At 30.9% G+C, this 7,432-nt stretch overlaps 1 long non-coding RNA gene across 1 annotated transcript; it reads left to right on the top strand.

The window, feature by feature from the left end:
* Positions 1–237: 237 nt before the first annotated feature.
* On the top strand, positions 238–2,794 carry LOC120082022. Its single transcript, XR_005483024.1, has 3 exons — positions 238–396; positions 1,034–1,236; positions 2,106–2,794. It is a non-coding gene; the product is annotated as an uncharacterized LOC120082022 (long non-coding RNA).
* Positions 2,795–7,432: the final 4,638 nt, after the last annotated feature.

The raw sequence follows: 7,432 nt of genomic DNA, 5'->3' as shown, positions 1-7,432 counted from the left end.
AGAAAGTAAAGATAGAAAAGGAAATGGGAAGGTGGAAGAATAATTGGAAATGAGTCACTAAAATCTATTGAGAATTTGTTAGAATTATTCATCTCCACCAACCAAAGCAAGCCATGCGTAATTATTCTTTTATTCTTTTGTATTGTTGTGTAACCACATTGAAGGACAATGTGTATATAAGTGAATAGGCTGTATATACCAAAACATACTGAATACAAAGAAAAGAAGACAAAAAGACATTCCTCTAAAACAAAATTTCTTATTCTTCAACTTTAGCTTTCTCATAAATATCTGACCAGTGGTTCAAGTGGTTTTGGATTAGCTTTAAGCCCGAAAATTGGTAGCATCAAATTTTCTGTGGAAAGGATGATATGTATCCTCGTCATAATCTTCACGGTACGTTAGATCGTAGAGTTTTCTATTTATTGATTATTTGTTTTAAAAAAAAAATATATCCACTTTCAATTTTATGTTTATTTAGTGCAAGTTTTTCGACTGCCTCAGATATATTAGTGTGTGTAAACTCATGTTAAAACATGTTTAAAATAGAAGCTGTGCCTTTATAATCCCATGTTATGTTGTGAATCTTCATACCACATCCTTGAAAATATTGGTTTCGTTCTTTCTTTAAATTTCAGTTATACAATTCACCAATGATTACAATAGTTTCCTCCAATTTACATGAATGCATGTACATCAATGTATGTTGTATGTTTACTCTTTTGGATTTTAGTTTCTTTTTACTTTAAATTTCCTTTTGCAAATGGATGATACAAAAGCTACAATTAATTCCTCATGCTAGAGTACCTATTTTGAAGATCGAACATATTCAACACAACATTTCTTGTGATATTTCCTTTGATAATCTTGTGGACCAAATGAAGTCTAAAATTTTGTTGTGGCTTAATGACAAAGATGGGTACTTCCATCATATGATTTTACTTGTATGTTCTTCTAGTTTAGCATTGTCAAACTATGCAACTCTCTTTGCAAGAAATGCTTCAATGTAATTATCCTTTCTAGTTTTGTGTAGGTCAAAGAATGGGCAAAAGCACATGGCATCAACAATTAAAAACTAGGAAAACTATCAATTCATACTCTCTCAACATGCCTTGTGATATTTCGTGGTTTTTCTTCCATTGTTGTGCCAAATTAGTTTACCCTTAATATTTAAGGTCCAAATTTGCAAGTTTGGACGCTTTCAACCACCAACCGGAATTATTTAGAGCCCTTTCGGTAAGATTTCATAAGGATTATTGCTTTAATTAGTATTTCAAATTGAATTTAAAGGAATGATATTTTGAACCATTGGAACTCATTTGTTGTTTCAATGTATTCGATTAAGTTTCAGCAAGGTTGAATGCATTTCGGACTAGTTTGTATGCCTGAAATTATGTATTCAATTCTCTCTCTCAAGATGCAAAGATGAAAATTCGGTCAATACCAATAACAAGTTTTCATTTCATCCCCTATTCTTAATTTACTCATGTGGTTATTGCTTGGATTATATCATAAAGGTATTTTTATTGATTAACGTATGCATGGTGTTTGTAAAAATGCCAACAAGATCATTGTGGGCAGTTTTTTTTTAGTTAAAGTTGGAAGTTTGAATGTATATTAGAAAATACCTTAAGAACTCTTGTGCATTGGCGATGTTGTAATTATTCAAATATCTTGTAAGTTGTAAGTTGTTACTTCTCAATGAAACTAAGTAGGTTGCTTTTGGGCTTTCTTTCTTAGTTGTCTTTCCTTTCCATGTAAGTTTAGCAGTACAAGTTTCTTAGTTGGAAGATGCAAGTATTTTGAGACATCAAGTCCATAAGGAATTTGGTTTTTTTAAGCCTCCTGAATTGTTTCTTCATATGTCTCTGTACTTTATGCTCTGGAAGTTTCTCTCACTTTATAATGTCTACTAGATTGTATGCTTCACATATTAGATTTTCTTTTGTTGTAATGATTTCATAAAGGTTCTTTCCTTTTGATTTCCATTTAGATTCTATTCTAATCCTTAGAATAGATTCAAATAATCTATCATGATTCTAATGAATCATGATAAGTTGTAGTGAAATACATAGATAGAATGATGTTTTGATTTATGATTCAAGTTTTCTTGGAGGAAGCGCTGCTCCGCAACTATCAACAGTCAAGGGAACATATTTGTTGCACCAAATAACAGATACAACAAAGACGTAAGAAGTTGAGCCCGACCATTTGTTCTTGCCTTCTCCAACTCCTAAATGACCTCAAGGTATATGATACTCTCAAATGGAGGCTTGAATTCTTATGTTGTCATGGCTCTTTCAGATGGAGGCTTGTTGAGAAGACACAGACTTGGTTAAAGCTGCTGCATCTATTTCTCTTCTTAAGTAGACTCGATGGCTTTTATGTGAAGATAGAGGCTTGGTGAGGCTTGTTTTAAAGGAATGGATGTTTTCAGATGGTTCACATAGTTCTAACAGTATTATGTTAGTCCACAAAAATCTCTCTATGGGGCATCGAGTCTTCTTAGCAAGGAAAGGATTTACCCACGGAAGACAAATGGAAAGTGTGATCCATATGTCAAATTGCAGTATGGAAAGGTAGTTTTCTTTACTTCTAATTTCTCAAATTGCACTTTTGGTTTGGTATGTTATTTCAACATTCGTAGGTGCTAAAAGCAACAAGTTCAAGGTGAGTTACATTATTATTGTGGAGGTAGGTTCATTTGAACTTTGTTAACACGAGGTTTTTATATGATAATATGTATGTTTAAGATAATATGAACTTTCTTAGGTTAGTAGAAATTTTGGGTTGATTGATGCTTAAATTGTTTATATATATGTGTTGTTTGTTTATTTGGTTAATAAATGATTATCCTCTTCAATTAAATTATATTATTATTGGATCTCAAATTAACAGAAATTATAGGTAATTTCTAATATTATAATTTTTTTTTATAAAAAGAAAAACACATACGAACTTGACAAGCAAAACGTCTAAAGTATTCATTAAGTTGTTAGTTTTTTGGTGTCAAGAAAAAATTACATTTGACAAATAAAAACTGTCAAGTTATGAAAACCTTGATCCATAATAAATGTGAAGAATTTAGATACTTGACACTTAAAATAAGTCAACATATCTCATATATTTGACCGTTATAACATTTCAATAAATTACAACTTAACGCTTTTAGTTGGTCAAAACATTTCTCTTATTCCTGACACGGACTTACTTGACTGCAAAAAAAAATAAAAAAAAAAAGGTCAAGTAATATTGTTTTTGTAGTAGGGAAAACAAGTACAATAATCCCAAAACCATATAAAGTCATGGAAAATCATTAATTTAAACAAAAAAAAAACAAACAAATTAAGTTTTAATCTTTTGAAATTAATTACCAAATATTTGAGATTGAATTAGTGAAAATAAAAAAAAATCATGCAAAACAAGTACAATAATTCAAAATCATGTGCAAAAAGAGTACAATAATCCCAAAATAATGGAAAATCAATAATTTAAACCAAAAAGAAAAATAAATTAAGTTTTAATCTTATAAAATTTATCATCAAACACTTGAGTTTGAAATAGTGAAAATAAAAAACAAATCATGCAAATAAGGAAAACCATGCAAAACCACTCTAAATCATGCAAAACCATGCAAACTCATCCAAATCAAGTAGAATAATTCAAAAGCATGTACAAAACATACACAATAATCCCAAAACCATGGAAAATCACGAAAATTCATTAATTTAAACAAAAAAAAATTAAGTTGTAATTTTTGAAATTAATTGCCAAGTACTTGAGATTGAATTAGTGAAAATAAAAAAAATCATGCAAAATCATACAAAACAGGTATAATAATTCAAAATCATGTACAAAATGAGTAAAATAATCCCAAAACAATGGAAAATCATGGAAAATCAATAATTTAAACCATATACGACAAGAACTACACTTGCAAAAGGTAGGGATAAAGTTGTAAAGCCACACACTGCATGCACATGGACTACTATTGACAAGATTTCATTATGTAAGTGGATAAAATTAGTCAAATTTCCTTATGGGTTTGTATCAAATATATCAAGATGTGTGAGTGAGAAGGATGAAAAGCTATAGGAGCTAAAAACTCACGACTCTCATGTTCTGCTTCAGAGTCTTCTTCCAATTGATGTTTGAGCATACTTAAAAAAAGATGTGTCCACTATTGTTGTTGAGTTATGCAAATTTGCAAGAACAATATCTATAGGGGATTTGGATCGATTACAAAGAGACATTATAATCATACTTTGTAAGTTAGAAAAAATATTTCTACTGCCATTTCTTTACGTAATGGTGTACCTCGCAGTCCATTTGCCCTATGAAACAAAAGCTGCATGTCTAGTTAGTTATAGTTGGATGTACCTTATCGAAAGAAGTTTACAGACATTGAAATAATACGTAAGAAACAAGGCACGTCCTGAGAGTTCTATAGCAAAAGCGTATATAATGAATGAATTGTTGGTATTTTGTTTTTTTTGTACATAACTGGAGTTGAGACGAGGTTCAATAGAGATGAAAGAAATTATTATAGACTTCCAGAGAATGAGATATGTGGTGAATTTTCAATGATTAGACAAAATGCGCGACCATTAGAAGCATCAAGAGTAAGGACATTATCGATAGAAGAGAAATGCAGTGCACATTGGTACATCTTGAACAATTGCATGGAAATAAAATCTTATCAAAAGTATGTTTTGAACATTCTATTGTAATTTATGATTTTGATATAAAGTGTGAATTATAAAATTGAGACATGTCTCTTTCTTATAGGCAATATTTTAGACTAATTCGACATGAAGCTCAAAGTCAGGATGATTTATACAAAAGGAACCAATGAGACTTTCTTGATTGTTCAAATCTCATGTAAGTATGATATTAAAAGACAAGTAACAATTCCATTGATTAATATGAATGGCATTAGTTTTTAAGATCTAGTGTGTTATACTGAATTAATAGGTTCTTTCATTGCATGAAAATGGAGATATATCTGATGATATATATTCACTAACAATGGGGTCGACTTTAGAAGTGCGCTCATACAGTGGATGTATTGTTGAAGTACGCTGTCATAGTATTGAGCGTGATAATTTTCAAAGTACACAAAATAGTGGGTTCATGATGCCTTTAGAAAGTGAAGGTGGAGGTGATCTACATAATTTCTATGGTGTGATCAATGAAGTCTTGGACTTCCAGTATGCCAGGAGAAGACGTGTAATTATGTTTAAATGTACATGGTTTGACACAGACCCTATAAAGACCAATAGAGTACACATGGATTTGGGGTATATATCAATTAATACAACTCGTCATTGGTTTGTTAATGAGCCTTTTGTATTTGTCAGTCAAGCTAAACAAGTGTTTTACCTCAACATGTGTGGAACGTGCCAGAAGTAGAAGAACATGAGAATGACCAACTTGAGTTATTAGAAGTTGTGAATAGTATTCCTTGTACAATCTATGAATCAATGAATGATATCAATTTATGTAGAGTTGGTGTTGATCCTATAGTCGTAGAAGAACAGATAATTTGGCAAGTTGATGATGACTTCATAAATGACAAGAAAGAGGATGTACAATCATCTTCTGATAGGAGTTTGAGTCTCGATGAACATCTTAATATTACAGAATAATCATGTAAATATTTATCTTCTTTTTCATTTCACAGCTTATGTATTGTTGTATAATATATATTTTTGTTTGCATAGGAACAATGGTGGTCACATCAATGAGGAGACATTAATGGAGTATTTAGAGTCCGAGCATAATGGCGCATCATCCTCCGTGGGAGATAATTTAGGTTATTTTATATACACATTTTATTTTTATAAAAAAATGTATAATCTGTATTTAAACTAATGGTTAAACTAACATATAATTTGTATAATTTATATTCAATTTGTATTTAAATCAACGTATAATTTCTTCAGAGGCCAGTTGTATGGCTAGTAGGATGGGACGCGGGTACTCTCGGAATATTGATTTGGATAAATATGTCCAAACATTTAGGAGAATTCCTATCCAGATTGACCCTGTATGGGAGAAACTAATTTGTGATAATGCAATGAAGTTTAGCAATGGCATTGGTACCAATCCTTTTCTGTTCGTTATAGAACATGGAGAGAGGTACTAATAGAAACTAGAGAGCTTGTTAAAAGTCAATTAATGGTAAGATAGTTATTTGATATTTTACAAATTATATATATGCGTGTGTATGAATACTAATTAGTTTTTTTTTTTTTTTTTTTTTTTTTTTTTTTTTGACTTGTCCAACCAACTCATCAATGATTTCATCGATGAAAAGATGAAAATTTCGTTTAAAGAGTACAGAGCAGAACTACACAAATACTATAAAAAATATGCAAGTCTTGAAGAGGCACGAGCACACCTACCTGATTGACTTAAAGATTCCATCAAAGATTGACACTTTTTGTGCACCAAGTTTGAATCCACCGAATGGAAAGTAAGAAATTTTGTGTTTATTTCTGTTTACTTATATTTCAATTACTCATTTCCTCTTAATTTCTCATTTTATTAGAAAGTGGCAGAGACTAGTCAAAAGAATCGGTTAGCTCTAAAGTTCACTCATACAGCTGGTTCTAAGACTTTTATACGCATACGAGAATCCACGGTAGAAATAAAGGTATTTCTTATTTGATTTGTAAGAAAGTATTATTAATATTTTCTATGTGAATTGTTTTACAGATGGGACCCGATAGTCAAACAATGAACCTAGTAGACTTATTTAAGCGTACTCACTCTAAGAGTGACAACACGTTTGTTAATCAGGTCGCTAATGATGCATATGTAAGTTTTTATTCTCAATGTAACTTTATTAATATATAATTTTCATACAATTATTAGTCTTAATTATTGTGTAGAGTCAAATGATCGAGCTGAGAGAAGCCTCCACCCAGGAAGGATTTGAGCCAATATTGGAAGAAGAAATTACAAGCAGGTGTTGGGCAAAAGAGTGAGCCTTGGTATGACACCAAAGTGTAAAAAATCAAGAAAAAAATGAATTACTGTCGAGTGCATCTTTATCCAAAAATCATAAAGGAGCAACAACAATAGAATCCTTAAAGGCTAGATTGGTTAGATTGGACGAACTGAAAGAAAGAAGACAAACTGAGATGGATGATATGAAAGCTATAATCTTACAACTCATTAAAGATAAATCGAACTAAGTATGAGCTCTTCAACTTTCATAATAAACTTATTAGAAGACTGTGTATGTTGTTATCTTGCAGTTATGGTAACAACATAAACGTATAGTTATGTAAAGTATAGTTAATGTTTTGAAGTTGAGTTTTAAGTTTTAGATTGAGTTCGAGATTAATTTTGAGGTAAGAATATGCTATATTAAGTTTGAGGCTAAAGTAAAAATGTGTGTGTGTGTGTGTGTGAAGGGGGGGGG

The sequence above is a fragment of the Benincasa hispida genome, chromosome 7 (assembly GCF_009727055.1).
Source record: "Benincasa hispida cultivar B227 chromosome 7, ASM972705v1, whole genome shotgun sequence".
Lineage (NCBI taxonomy): Eukaryota > Viridiplantae > Streptophyta > Magnoliopsida > Cucurbitales > Cucurbitaceae > Benincasa > Benincasa hispida.
Note: the sequence above shows the minus strand (reverse complement) of the source record. Positions and strands in the feature narration are given on the sequence as shown.